The 15,920-nt window shown below is 41.8% G+C and overlaps 3 protein-coding genes across 3 annotated transcripts in view; 1 reads left to right on the forward strand and 2 right to left on the reverse strand.

The window, feature by feature from the left end:
- Positions 1-9,975, reverse strand: part of mycbp (MYC binding protein) — a 217,074-nt gene extending 207,099 nt beyond the window's left edge. Inside the window, exon 1 of the mRNA XM_055656015.1 lies at positions 9,964-9,975. The gene's annotated coding sequence lies outside the window, so the exon portion shown is untranslated. The remainder of the gene's footprint in view (positions 1-9,963) is intronic.
- The window catches only part of rsph14 (radial spoke head 14 homolog), a 275,923-nt gene that overhangs the window by 148,149 nt on the left and 111,854 nt on the right, over positions 1-15,920 (reverse strand). The window lies entirely within an intron of this gene.
- Positions 1-15,920, forward strand: part of gnaz (guanine nucleotide binding protein (G protein), alpha z polypeptide) — a 102,091-nt gene that overhangs the window by 7,147 nt on the left and 79,024 nt on the right. The window lies entirely within an intron of this gene.

A 15,920-nucleotide genomic window follows, 5' to 3' on the forward strand; every position in this document is an offset into this window, starting at 1 on the left:
ACATGGCTTTTCTGGGTGCTCCGGTTTCCTCCCACACTCAAAAGCCATACAGGTTTGTCGGTTAATTGGCTTGGGTAACAATTGTAAACTGCCCCTAGTGTGTAGGATAGTGCTAGTGTACGGGGGTGATCGCCGTTTGGCGCGGTCTTGGTGGGCCGAATAACCTGTTTCCACGCTGTATCTCTGAAGTTTAAAGATAGAGGATATTGATAAAAGTATTACAAAATGATTCAGCAGCACCATTGTGGTCATTGCTATTGTGGATAAAATCATCTGGCTCTGCGGAGATTACACAGTAACCTCTAATGAAGTAGTTGATAATGAAGAATACTCTCTTTTCAAGGACTGAACGCTGAATTGGCAGGGGCAATGCCCTGGTGCAGAAGGAAGTAATTTATTTAGGTCAGTGAGTTGATGAAAACTGGCTGCAGCCAATTAAATTGAAAGCTCAGGTTTTCATCAGAGGCGAAAAGCCGAAAATGTTTTCTGAACCCCAGTCATGATTAATGCTCCGCTAAATCTCTACTAAACCGTGCCAAAATATTGACTCTGCTTCGTCATCAACCATTAAAGAAAAGCAAAACATGACAGAGGAGGAAAGAACAACAAAATATATGATCTGTGGCAAATCCTTTTTTGGATCTTCAACCATGTCCTAAAACCTGTTTGAAATGCTTCAAAGTCTTGGGAGTCGACAGTCATCCACACAGAAACAGTCCTCCAGCCCACTATGTCCATGAAGAGGTTGAGCAGGCTAAAGGGGCTGTCTCACTGCGGCAACATAATCTACGAGTTGGGAAGAGTGTCTTCGACCTTCAAGCTCGAGGGCACTTGCCTGGAAAACCTCTAGCTGGGTCGACCGTCCGCCTTGAAACCGCGAGCTAGATCGACCGACCGCGCACACACACACAAACACATCGCAAAGGCAGGGGCCAGGGAAAGCGGGGGAGCGCTGTCTGAAATTCAGACCCATGATGAAGAGGAAGGTAAAAGACGGCTGCACAGTGTATGGTAAGTCCTTTAGAGAGCACGGAGTGGGGGGGGGGGGGGGGGGGGGGGGAGAGAGGAGAGAAGGGGAGATAGGGGGAGAGAGGAGGAGAGAAGGGGAGAGAAGAAGGGGGGGCGAAGGAGTGGAGACACTTTTAAGCAGTATAATAAAGTTTAGCGGGCATTTTACCTACCAGTCGGTTTTCTTTGGTCCTGAAAACTCCAATGAGCCAATCAAAATGCCCGGTCAGCGAAGGCGATTGCCTAGGGCTGCCCTCGACAGCCTGTAACTAAATAGCGACCCCACTCCACTGCACTACGCGTTAAAAAGAACCATGCCGACCAAATTTTACTTGCAGAAAATTTTTCAACATGCTGAAACATTTTCCGTGACCTTGCTGAGGCCGCGAGTATTTGGGAACTTCCCTCGAGCATGAAGGAGAGTTCCAGTAACCTCGTAGGACATCCTAGGACCACGTGTCGACCATGCTGCAAGTTTGAATCGAGTGCAAACTCTTTTAAACAGGCAGAATAGGTCGCTGCAATGGGACAGCTCTTTAAGACTTTATTCCTTGGAGCACATGAGGGTGAAGGGTGATCTTATAGAGATTTATCAGATCATGAGGGGAATAGATAGGGTAAATGCACAGAATGTTTTACCCAGAGTAAGGGAATCAAAAACCAGAGGACATAGTTTAAGGTGAGAGGGGAAAGATTTATTGGGAACACGAGAAGCAACTCTTTCACAAAGGGAATAAAGTGTATAGATACATGATAAGGGAATAACGTTTAGTGCAAGGTAAAACCAGCAGAGTCCGATCAACTATAGTCCGAGGTTCACCAACGAGGTGGGTAGTAGTTCAGCAACGCTCTCTGGTTGTGGTAGGATGATTCAGTTGCAAGGAAAGAAACTGTCCATGAATCTGGTGGTGTGTGTTTACCTGATGGAAGAGGGGAGAAGAGGAAGTGGTCAGGGTGCGACTCGTCCTTGATTATGCTGCTGGCCTTGCCGAAGTATAAATGGAGTCAATAGAAAGGAGGTTGGCTTATGATATGGTCTGGGCTTCGTCCACAATTCGCTGCAATTCTTGCGGTCTTGGATTGGATCGAAACCAAGCAGTGCACCTCTTTTGCACCTCTCCAGCGCAGTACACGTTGCAATAATTAGTCATGAACAGTAACCATGGGAAGACTGAAATTGATAATCACCTGTGAAGAGTTCTGTCAGAGAAGAATTCATTACTGCTCAGACTTGGAGTTATAAGATTGTACCAGTTCCTTCAGGGAAGATTATTCACACCAGTTACTAACACCTTTAGTCTTTGCTGGACACATTGGGAGCAAGCTCTGCTACACCTACAATAGCAGCATCAAGATTGCAGAGGTGTAACTATGACATTGAAGATTGTACATCCTAACAAATTATTATGGTAAGATATCTAGTGAAGACCTCCTTTTGCGGAAACCACAGCAAACAAGAAGAACAAAACAAATTCTACCCGACAGGTAGTAAATTATGATATCCTTGTCACAAAAATTAAAAAGCTAAAATTGCAGACAAAGATATAGTTTTGAAGGAGGCACATGTCCACTGCCGATGATCCGGCATCCTTGGTTCCAGATTCTTGCTGGTTTATCCATTTTGCCGGACCAACAGAAGTCACATAATAATGATACAACAATATACCTCTGTCCCACTAATTATACCCTTCCCGTGTCTCTAAAGCATCATGGACTGCTAAAAATGTTAATAAAACAAATATTAAATATAAATTAAATTCACAGCGAAACTTGCTCTTCTTGCACGTGCAACCCAGAAAAGGGACAGTCTGCATGATTGGGTTAGTATATTGAAACGCCATGGAAGGTTGAAGATAGGTAATTGGAGAAGAGTGGATGCCTATGGTTCGAGGAATTGTGAATATTGGTGAGAAATCCCAAGGAATCCACGTAGAATACTTGCTCAGTGCACAAAGTCAGGGAGAAAAACAAAGAAAACTGCTAAATCAAAGAGGCTTCTGAAGTGAATCCATAATTATTCAAGAAGAACCAAGACATAATATTTCTCATGCGAGTCAAGATGAGACAACATCATTGAGCCCAGCAATGAATGACACACCAATAACATCTGGAGGTCCTGAAACAGACTCTGACAAACATTTGAATAGACTATAAATATTTTGCCCTCCTTGCATCTCACGTGTACATGTCAGTACATTCTGCAAAATTTGTAATATGAGATTAAAAGTCTATGAGCACACTGATTTTACAATCATAACCTGGCTTGCATAGAAATTTGTGAAAAGGTACCATAAATGAAAGCACCCCACCAGATGAACTATCTATAACATATCCAAAGGCAGTAAGGTTTGATCACTCCCCTTACTCCTCTGGTACTCTGCTGTTCTTTTAAGTACCTCACCTTGTTCCATCCTTGTTGAGTCTCCCTTACATCCCCCGTTTTTTTATTACCCTGTGCCAGGAATATCCCAAAAATATCCATCCAACTTTCCTTCCTCATCTTTCAAATTAAGCAAATGCTAATATTAGTTTTATTTTCAATTTCAATTAATCTCACTTCTGGTTTGAATCCCCTCCTGTCCTTTGTAAACCTCTCTATTCAAATAAAACTCCTTCATCTATAGTCATGGCTTCGGGCACAACTTTGTCATCTCATATGCCCTTTTCCCATTTGATCACAGACAAATTCCTTGCAAGTTTGATCATCCATATCCCCGTAAACTCTGCTAATTTGACTTATGTATCTATCCTTCATGAGAAAATCATGAGAACCGTAGATATTAAAACAGACCACCATGATTTCAGTTAAGGTACTGGTGTTATGGAGCATCTTAAAGATGGAAAAGAGGTAAAAAAGCTGGTGAGTTTAAGGGAAGGAATTCCATAATGAGGCACATGCAGCTTAGGGCATAGCCATCAACGTGAAACTGTCAAACTTAGGGAGATCAAGAGGCTAAAATTGTAAGTAGATAGATATTATAAATAATTTCTACAACTGAAGGTGTTTACAGAGAGATAGTTGTGACCATGGAGAAATTTAAAAAACGGAACATACTAGAGAATGTTAAAAATCAAGTTGTTGAAGAATAAGGGGTAAGCCATTTAGAACTGAGACGAGGAAACACTTTTTCTCACAGAGAGTTATGAGTCTGTGGAATTCTCTGCCTCAGAGGGCGGTGGGGCAGGTTCTCTGGATGCTTTCAAGAGAGACCTAGATAGGGCTCTTAAAGATAGCGGAGTCAGGGGACATGGGGAGAAGCACATACCCTTAATGTTAATTGACAAACACAGGCATGCATTTGTATAACCTCAAGTTTTTTTCAATGACTATTGGTGGGACACTTGTCCCAGTTTGATCTTCACCACTATGTACATTCCTCAAAAAGGCATATTTAACGCTTTCTGCGAAGGGTGAGGCTGAGTTTGGGTTTACCAACAATGTTGTGGGAGTGGATGTGGGAGGTCTTAGTAATGGAGGATGAATATGATCTGTCTTGAGGACAGCTAGCATCATGGTCATGACCTGTCTAGTTCAGCTTCAGGCAGATCCCTGAGAGAGTGATGTCGGTGGCTGGGAGTGAAGTTTATAAAGGGCTCCAAAGACAAGAGCTTCAGTTTTCCCAATGTCAAGTTTCAGAAAACATCTGTGTGTTGGATGGTGGAGAGGCTAAAATAAATCATGTTCAGTTACAGCTGAATGGCCTTAGGTTATATGTGTAAAACAACCCTGTGTTTGTGGTTGATTTTCCCAAAGGAGGAAGCCGATGGTAGATCCCAGGAGAATATCGGTGTGAAAATAAACCATTCCAGGTTATTCTCTGGTTCTAACTGGGCAAATAATAATGAAACCAGACGAGTGCAGCCCACCAGATACGCCCTTGTGAATCCTACTGTTTTCTCCAAACTCATCTTGCCCTTGAGACCAAACTTCTTACTTCCTTGACCCCTTTCCCACCAGTTAGCTCACAGCATAACTTTCACTGCTGGCCAATGTTCTAAATTATTCATTCTCTTCGAGTACTATCAGCCCTTTCATTCAAAACTATTGCCCCAATTTATCATGCCCTTTTCCGTTGGCACATCTCTCTTGCCTGCCTTTTAACTTTTTTTTTTAGTTTTAGAGATACGCCGTGGAAACAGGCCCTTCGGCCCACACTGACCAGCAATCCCGCACATTAATGCTATCCTGCACACACTAGGGACAATTTTACACTCACACCAAGCCAATTAACCTACAGACCTCTTTGTTGTCTTTGGAGTGTGGGAGGGGATATTAGGTAAAGCAGTGGAGGATTATGAATTCAAGTTCCTTTCAGGAATTTTGAGCCCAAAACTCAGGCTGAGGAAGTGCTGTACTGCCACATATGCTGCCTTTAGGGGAAATTGTTAAACCAAACTTTTGATTATTTCCGGCACCTGCACATATTATTTTAATGATCGATGTATGTGGACCTCTTTTTACTTTAACCCTTCACTGTTTCTGCATGCTGGTGGCATAAGCATTGAATTCTCACAATTCTGTTAGCCCCTGCTGTCTCCTCCCCTTCCTAGCTCTCCCTCAGCCCTCGGGCTCCTCCTCCTCCGTTTTCCTTTCTTCTCCCCGCCTCCCTCCACCCCCCATCAGTCTGAAGAAGGGTTCCGGCCCGAAACGTTGCCTATTTCCTTCGCTCCATAGATGCTGCTGCACCCGCTGAGTTTCTCCAGCATTTTTGTGTACCTTCAATTTTCCAGCATCTGCAGTTCCTTCTTAAAAACTATTTATTTCCTCATATTTCCTGACACAAATATGGACTAGGATTGGAATGGGATTGCACAGTGTGGCTGTAAAGATTTGATGAACAGAAATTAGTTGCTTCTATACGTTAAAGAAATATGGAGTTATGAATAGTAAAATCCTTTGCAATAGTTTTTCCCATTAAATTATTATTTGCAATTTCATACTTAAACCACCTATATTTTTGTTATCAACAAACAGATCAATGACTCTCAATGTCATTATTGAAATGATTTATGAATATGTCAAATGTTTGCTGCCCAAGGACAGGTTATTTGAAGACTCCGTTAATCACATCCCGGGAACTTGACTGGCTGCTAAGGAGCTGTACTGTCTCCTTGTCACTCAGCCAATTTCTGAGCCAGGTCAATAATTTGCTTTCAATTCCATGAAGTTTAACTTTAGTTAACAGTCTCTTAAATGGGAGTTTATCAAATGTCTTTAGTAAGTCTCAGGAAATATTATGTCAAGAACTTACTAGACATTTCATGCAAAACATCACAAACATATTTGTGATAGCATGTTTTGCAATCTCTGATCATCCCAAAGTGCCAATGCTATTTAAAATGTCGTAACTGTTGTGATTTAACATCTGGGGCAGACAATTTATGCAGGGAAAATCTCCACAAGCATCAAGAAGATTACTGGTATTGGTTGAGGGGTAAATGTTGGTGAGAACATGTGGGGGGATTTAATGGCAGAGAAAGTTGTTTTCTAAAGCAGGGATTGTTTCCATAAACCCAGCATTGAATTCATTAGGGTCCAGTTCATGACGGCCCAGTGCCGTCAAACACTCACCATACATTAACCCTGGGATCATTCTCCTAAACCTCCTCTGGGCCCTCTCCAATGTCAGCACATCCTTTCTCACAATATTCCAAATGCGGTCTGACCTTACAAAGCCTCAACATTACATCCCTGTTTTGATATTCTGATCCTCTCCAAATAAATGCTGTAGTTGGATTTGCCTTCCTTACTACAGATTTAACTTGCAAATTAACCTCCTTTTGGGAATCAGCACTCCTGAATCCCTTTACGCCTCCAATTTGTGAATCCTCTCCCCATTTAGAAATAGTCTACGTCTTTATTCAACTACAAGCTGCTCTAAGAAGCCATTCCGTTGGCACTCGACAAATTCCTTCTCTTGGGATCCAGTACCAACCTGATATTCCCACTACCTACATATTGAAATCCCCCATGATCACTGTAACATTGTTCCTTGCACTGTTAACCCTTTCTTGCATGCTATTTGCACACCACATGGGGAATTAGCAGAGAAGAAGAGATGAGGCCTGGGTAGATCAATCTAATAGGGTGCTTTGTTTTGGATATGTCTGAATGTTGTTGGAGTTGTTCTCCTCCATGTAGGTAACTTCAGGGTATTCCCTCATATTCCAGACTTTCACCTTATAAGTTACACCAACTCAGTATACACCAACTCATTCTTTAAGTAATCAGATGATTCCATTGTTGTCGGCCAGATCAACAACAGCGATGAACCAGAGTACAGAAAAGAGATCAAGAACCTTATATCATGGTGTCAGAACAACAACCGTGTCTTAAACGTCAGCAAGATGAAAGAGTTGATTGTTGACGTAATGAACCTGGGGTGGGGAGGGGGACGGGGGGAGGGTTGTGTGATGGACTGGGAGTGAACACAATACTGGCCTTGTCAACAGAGCTGCTGTAGAGATGGTCAACAGCTTTAGTTCCTTGGCATCCATTAACACCAGCAACCTAACCTGGTCCCCTCACACTGATGGGATGCACTGTCAAAGAAGATTAGGAACAAGGATTCTCTTGAACTACACAGATACATCACAGAAAGCATTTTGATGGGATGCATCGCTGCTTGGTATTGCACCCAGTTTTCTCGTGACCGCCTGAACTTGCAGAGAGTGGTGAACGCTGCCCAGTCCAGCACAGGCTCATCTATCCACTCCCTTCCATCCAGTCGGTCTTCACAGGGCAGGCAGGTCGAAAGTATCATCAAGGATACTTGTTACCCTGGCCATTCAATTTTCTCTCATTTACCTTCCGGGAGAAGGTATAGGAATTTGAAAGCCTGGCTGCCCAGACCTAAGAAAACATTTTAATCCATGGTTGTCAGATTCCTGAACCAATCCTCCATAGATGCTGTGTTTAAGAAGGAACTGCAGATGCTGGAAAATCGAAGGTACACAAAAATGCTGGAGAAACTCAGCGGGTGCAGCAGCATCTATGGAGCGAAGGAAATAGGCAACGTTTCGGGCCGAAACCGGAAGAGTTTCGGCCCGAAACATTGCCTATTTCCTTCGCTCCATAGATGCTGCTGCACCCGCTGAGTTTCTCCAGCATTTTTGTGTACCCTCCATAGATGCTGCCTCACCCGCTGAGTTTCCGCAGCATTTTTGTCTACCTTCGTCTTTTTTAAATATCCTTTCCAGAGGTGCTAACACATACTCTTACCCTTGAACCCTTTTGCATCAGGTTATTGTGTTATTGCACGTTAGTATTTTTTGGCACTCCTTCACTTTGCACGACAGACTTTGTAGCATTCTGCTGTTTTGCATTTGTCATTGTATTTTTTTGTTGTTTCTATGTTGTTTCTTTTGTTCCTTTACCACGGCTTACTCTGTGAACTTCATGTGAACAAAGAATTTCATTGCACACTGGTGTATAAGGCAGCAAAGTCATCTGAATTTATAGGTTGTGGAAAGCTATGGGAAGACAGGAAATGAGTCAGTCATCACGTACTACCCAGCCTCCAATCTGCTGCTATAGTCTTGGTATTTAAGCAACGCAACTGAGTTAGTTAGTTTCTGGCAATTGATGACCCTAGAACTTCATTCATAGCAAAAGGATTTGAGTATAGGAGCAGGGAGGTTCTACTGCAGTTGTACAGGGTCTCGGTGAGACCACACCTGGAGTATTGCGCACAGTTTTGGTCTCGTAATCTGAGGAAATATATTCTTGCCATAGAGGGAGTACAGAGAAGGTTCACCAGACTGATTCCTGGGATGGCAGGACTTTCATATGAAGAAAGACTGGATAGACTCGGCTTGTACTCGCTAAAATTTAGAAGATTGAGGGGGGATCTTATAGAAACTTACAAAATTCTTAAGGGGTTGGACAGGCTAGATGCAGGAAGATTGTTCCCGATGTTGGGGAAGTCCAGGCAGGTACAGGATACTGAGTTGGATGATCAGCCATGATCATATTGAATGGTGGTCCAGGCTCAAAGAGCCGAATGGCCTACTCCTGCACCTATTTTCTATGTTTCTGTGTTTCTAAACATTCAATTCATCAGCAATGCACGTGTTGTGGCTACACTGTGCACTGTGTAAAAATAGATGATAGCAACACAACAAAATTCCTGCAGTTTCTATCAAAAAAGAAAAAGACTGCCTTAGGGTGGATTAGGATGATGTGCTTCCATTCATGGGTTCCAAGGTGACAGATGAGGTCACTTTGGTGCCCATAAACTCTACCGTGAGTGGAGTCAGATAGGATCGGCACATGACTATTTTGTGTGGCGATTCCTTGTCCATTTGTGCAGGGCTTCCATGTGGTCCCAACATATTAACTTGAGGTTCTCATTGCCATCCCCGATGCTCCATCTTCATTTTGAACAGTCATAGATCAGGAGATCAGGAGATCAGAAGAGATGTTGCATTTCACCGTGCCCTTAAGCTTTTTTCCTCCATCAACCCAGTAATGCCTTCCTTGTCACAATTTAGAATAAAGAGTCTGTTTTAGGAGTTCTGTTGTCAGACATGTGGAACTGACTGAGTATAATTTGGGCCTTAATTCTGGGAATGTTGGACTGGGAGAGAACACTGCTGATGGCTCGCTTGTTGTTCAGGTGATCCATTTTTCAGACGGAATAGTAATAATTAACAAGCCTTCACCATCCTCTCTCAGCAGGCATCACCACCACTTGTGTTCGACTCACTTGATCTCAGTCCAGTTACAAACATTTTCTTTGTTCTGACTAATGCATGCTCTGAGCTAAGCATGTTTGATTTCTAACTTTCCCCAACTGTGATAAAAGGTCATCGACCTAAACATTAAAGGGCCTGTCCCACTTGGGCGATCTAATCTGCGACTTCTATTGAGTTTGTCCTCGACTCATACTTGCAGCATGGTCGACATGAGATTGTAGGAGGTCTTTGTAACTCTCCTTCATGCTCGAGAGTAGTCCCCATGTACTCGAGGCCTCAGCTAGGTCGCGGCGTATTTTTCAACATGTTGAAAAATGTTGAAAAATGCCCGCGAGTAAAAAAAGGTCACCATGGAAAAAATCGATACATTTTTACTCGTAGGTTAGGTCATAGTAGGTCGGCATGTTAGTCGTAGGTAATCGAGGGTCGTCGAAGGTAGTCATATATCGTCTTTATCATAGTCGAAGGGAGGTCGAAGGGAGGTTGAAGGAAATCGAAGGAGGTAATCTTCACTCTCCACTATTCGGTGTCCAATTTTCCCGAAGTCGTAGCTAGTCGTAGTTAGTCGAAGCTGGTCTTCAACATAGTCGAAGGTCAAAGGTGGTCTTCAACATGACATTTTTTTCAAACTTTCCTAAACGCTTCTAAACTCGCCCATTAGGTCGCCCAAGTGGGACAGCCCCTTAACCTTGCTTCCCACCTTGTCGAGGTTGCCAGATACGCTCAATGTTTCCAACATTTTCTGGTTTTTTAGATTTCAGATTTCCAGTCTTTTGTTTTTTAACATGGATACATTAAATAAAGATTCTATCACAAAAACGACTTTGTAATATTGTACAGTGATGATCAAACCCAGATCCCTGGAAATATGAAGCAATAGAGCTAACTGATGCACTACCATGCTTTCTTGAAAGTAAATATGTTATTTCACTGTTGTTGGGTCAAATTACAGACTTCAATGGTAAAAATAATGAATAGGTGCAGTTTGACAATAAGATCAATGCATTCAAGGGGAAACAGAATAGACAATAAATTCTGCTTGGTTCAAAATGGCTTAAATCTGTGAATGCTTATTGGTAAAATACCTTTCAATGAGTCCTAATTTGTAGTTTGATAGAGCTTATTAACCTTACATCTACCATCCTGCAGCAATCAAAGCATTTAGCACTCAAAAAACCCACACGCACAATTTCTTTTCATCCTACTATTTTACTAACAAATGAGTAGAGAGGTAAAAATATGTCATAAAGCAAAAAATGCAGGTAATAATAACTGAAAATCTTGGAAATAATAAGCAGCTCTGGCAGCATTTGTGGACCTTTGTCTCTCCAATGATGCTGCCTGACCCGTTAAGTATTTCTAGTTTTATTTAATATACACATATATTGTGATCACTTACCCAAAGGTAAAATCTGTTATTCATTTCTGTAAAAAATAATTTTGCTCTATTACCTGCATGTGACTGGTGGTGAACGTAGCAGGCACATCACTACTATGCATAGTGAACCACAACCAACTGGCAGCATGAAGCTGCCCAGTCACCACCCACAGAATAGGAATTAACACCAATCCACAACTACTAAACTGCTGATAGACACAAATTGCTGGAGTAACTCAACGAGACAGGCAGCATCTCTGGAGAGAAGGAATGGGTGACGTTTTAGGTTCGAACCCAGGTGTATGAAGATTGATTTATCTAACCTAAAGTAACCCCTTCATCCCCTCTCTCTCCATCCCTCCCCCACCCAAGTTAAACCAGCTTTTCGTTCTCACCTAGCAAACAGCTAAAAATGTTCTGTTTCCTTTATCATTGTTACTTTTTTGCATATCTTTCATTAATATGTTCCATATCTCTCTACATCATTGTGTATATCTCTCGTTTCCCTTTCCCGTGACTTTCAGTCTGAAGAAAGGTCTCAACCCGAAACGTCACCCATTCCTCTCTCCAGAGATGCTGCCTCTCACGCTACTCTCCAACATTTTGTGTCCATATTCAGTTTAAACCAGCATCTGCAGTTCCTTCCTACACTATTAAACTGCTCTTGGATTGTCACAAGCAACCATAAAAATCAGCTTCCAATGAGCTAATCAAATTAAATTGACATGTTTTCCCTCACAAATCAGCCAGCCATCACAATGAATACCAAATGCTCGCCACTGCAACCCATTTACAGCCAACAGTAATCAACAGTCAATGTAGCACCACCCACCTGGACAGGAGCAGTAAAAGGAATTCCTAGTTTTCCAAATTGCAGAACAAGTAAGTGTTATTTGTGGTATGAAAAACAGTAATAGCTGAAAGTTCTCAGCAGGTCATGCGGCCTCTGTGGGAAGAGAAACAGAATTACCATTTCACATTTTAATGGAGTGTCTTCATACTGATTTGTTCACTCTGTTTCCCTTCCCACAGATGTGGCCCAAACTGCTGAGTATTTCCAGCATTTTCTGTTTGCATTTCAATTTCCAGCATCTGCAGTTTAAAAAAAAAATTGGAATCATATGTGGATCAGGTTGGATGCTAGATCAAGAGAATTAGAGAATCACAGCACAGCACAGTGCATCACAGAAACACACACAAGTTTAACATGCAAGATAGAACCAGGAATTGGCTACATGCTCATTTCTGCTGAATCAGTTCTTTGGGAAGCCCATCCAATTAATCCCATTCTCCTGCTCTTCCCTCGCACCCTGTCATTTTTCCCCTTGAAGTATGTCCCCTATTATTTTTGAAATTTAATATGAATTATCAATCTTGCAGGCAAAAAAACACTGTAAAAATAAAAAAAGACTCGTTTGCATCATCTCTTGATATTTTCCAATCATTTCTGCCCTGTGTCCTTTGTTAGTGTCACTGCAAATAATTGATACAAATTTAACTCTGATCTGGCGCATTTAATTCTCTTGAAAATACCTGTTCATTGTGCTCCTCTTCTGAAATTTAGCTCAACTGAAATAAGCTCATGCAATAAATTTAGAGCAATTGACCTGGGATGAATTTTCCAGTAAGTATCTCTTAATTTATTTCATTAAAACTGTTCATGATTTTGAATAACATTAGCAAATTTACCTTAAATCCTAAGAAACAACCCCAGCTTAGATTTGACAATACAGCCCAGAAGGAGGCCACTAAAGAAATCCACATAGACTCATTTCCTCTCTTTTCCCCATATCGCTGCAATTTTTTCTTCTTCAAACAATTTATCCAATTACATTTTGAAGCCTGCTATTGAAGCTTCCATCAGTATAAAAATGCTCAATGTGAAAATGAGTTCTCTCCTGCTGCTTCTGATTCTGTAGCTATAATTGCATCTTCTCATCATCAATCCTTTAGCAAATGGAAATAGTGTCTCCTTAAGATAGATTCAAAAAGCTGGAGTAAATCTTCTGAAGAAGGATCCCGACCCGAAGCGTCACCCATTCCTACTCTCGAGAAATGATCCGCTGAGTTACTCCAGTTTTTTTGGTCTATCTTCGGTTTAAACTAGCATCTACAGTTCCTTCCTACACATTGCATCTCCTTAATGTTGCTATCTGTGCACCATTCACATTAAATAACTCTGTAAAACCATCACTAATCTCGTCTGCCTTCATGCAGTCTGCCCCATGCATTCAGCCTAGCATTTGATGTCAGTCGTGTAGGGTAAGGTGGCTCTCTCCCTTCCACTAGGGACCATCTCCACATGGAATTGGCAAAAACCATAGGGGCGGTACAGTGGCGCAGTGGTAGAGATGCTGCCTTATGCCCCTGTCCCACTTATGCCCCTGTCCCACTTAGGAAACCTGGACGGAAACCTGTGGAGACTTTGCGCCCCACCCAAGGTTTCCGTGCGGTTCCCGGAGGTTTTTGTCAGTCTAAGACCATTTTTTCACCCAGTTTTATTCCACCAGGGAGATTTTAGGTACCTTCCACTACCTGCAACCTCCGGCAACCACCTTCAACTAGCATCGCAACCGGCCTCGACTAAAAAATTACCGATTTTTTTAAAACGACAACCTATTTTTAGTCGCGGCCGGTTTTCAATTTTTTGAAATAATCGCCGGAACATAGAAGAAGCGGATTCCATTAGGGAGACTGACAAAAACTTCCGGGAACCGCACGGAAACCTTGGGTGGGGCGCAAAGTCTCCAGAGTTTTCCGTTCAGGTTTCCTAAGTGGGACAGGGGCATTATACCGCCAGAGATCCAGGTTCAATCCTGACAATCCTGAGCAGTCTATACAGAGTTTGTACATTTTCCCTGTGACCGCATGCGTTTTTCCTGGTTTCCTCCCACATGCAGGTTTGTAGGTTAATTAGCTTCTGTAAATTGTCCCTAGTGTGTCGGGTAGAATTATTGCCTCAGATAAAATTGTGATTGGCTCACTCGGTGGGCTGAAGGGTCTGTTTGTATACTGCATCTCTAAACTAAACTAAACATATAATAACAATATTGCTTGATTGTACTCATTCGAGTAGATTGCACACACAACAAAGTTTCTCACTGTTTCTTGGTACACATGACAATAATGAACCAATATGTTAATGTCCGGAGGGCATAATTTTAAGGTCAGAGATGGAAAATTTAAAAGAGATGTGCGGGGGAAGTCTGAAGAAGGGTTTCGGCCCGAAACGTTGCCTATTTCCTTCGCTCCATAGATGCTGCCGCACCCGCTGAGTTTCTCCAGCACTTTTGTCTACGTGTGCGGAGGATATTTTTGGATGCCTAGAATGCACAGCCAGGGGTGGTGGTTGTAAACAGATATGATAGTGGCATTCTCTTACTTTTACTTAGGTACATGGATATGCAGGGAATGGAGTGGCATGGATCACAGGCAGGCAGAGGAGATTAGTTTGACTTATCATGTTTTGCATAGACATTGGGCTTCAAAGGGCCTGTTCCTGGGCAAGCACTGAAATGAAATGTATATATCCCTGTAAATATTGTTTTATTTCAACTTTATAATGTTTCTTTCTGTCTTAAAGTATGTTTGTCAAAATTATGTTTTGCTTTAATCACACCTTGGCGAGGAATGGTTTTACATGGTTAATGAGAAGGTAGCTTTGTGTTGCAGCTGCCTAGATAGACACATTGGGCAATCATTTAGCTGACTCCTTCCAAGAAATGAATAATATTTTAAGAGGGATCACACAAGATGATGCTAAAGCTATCTTTCTTAATATAAACACTAATAAACAACTACCAGATGGCACAAGTTTCAATTAATCGGGGTGAAGATTAGAAGAGAGAAGAGGTCAAAAAATTTTCACCCAGAGAGTAGTGGGAATCAGGAACTCGCTGTCTGAAAGGTCATCGAGACAGAAACCCTCAAAACGTTGCAACTAGTGACCAATGTCAAAGTTTAAGTAGCTGTGGTGCAAAGGAGTACTTTCCAAGCTGTGTAAATAGCTCCAGAGAGCTTCTCAGTCTCCTGCGGTAATGAGAGTGCTCCTTTAAATCATGTTCCAACCAACCACACAGCAGAAGGCAGTGCTTTTTTTGTGGCAATTAAAAAACAATCATTGCCTAGATAACGCTCTAATAAGTTATGACAAGAATACGGAAAAACAGTGTCTGCTTGAGAGCTGACATCGTCAACTAGACTTGATGCTGAAAACGCACCAGAGATGTCAATCAACTGGAAGTATCTGGTCAAATTTCTGGAGCGGCACAGTATGATCTAGAAATGGTCACATCGAGTTCCACTCTCAGTAAAACACATTTTCTATTGAACAACATTGAAAAAGACTGGAATATGTAATCTAATTTCCTGGCATATACCTCTATTTGTAAAGCCGAAGATCTCTTATGTAATTTTTTAACAGTTTTTTTAACTTATCCTTTTCAATTTCTCTTGGTAATTCTAAAGAATTGTGCATCTCTCTTGTAACATTGTGCCATTTACAGTAATTCAGGCTGCCTCTCCTCCTGAATGACAATAAAAGGCTATCTATCTTCTATCTATCTTGTAACATTGTGCCATTTACAGTAATTCAGACTGCCTCTCCTCCTTCTTCTTCCCAGGTTGTATTACTTCAACTTCCCTCTACTGCACTTCATTTGCCACAGGTCTGATCACTTCACCAGACTATCTACATGTTTCTGAAGTTTGGAATAATCTTCCACACTATTGACTTTAATGTATTCTGCAAGCTTTAAAATGTTCTTCTGCTTAAACAATTCCAAGACATTATTACACGTTCAAAAAAGGGTAGTAATCTTAATATAGTCCCTGAAGA

Source organism: Leucoraja erinacea, chromosome 25 (assembly GCF_028641065.1).
Source record: "Leucoraja erinacea ecotype New England chromosome 25, Leri_hhj_1, whole genome shotgun sequence".
Lineage (NCBI taxonomy): Eukaryota > Metazoa > Chordata > Chondrichthyes > Rajiformes > Rajidae > Leucoraja > Leucoraja erinaceus.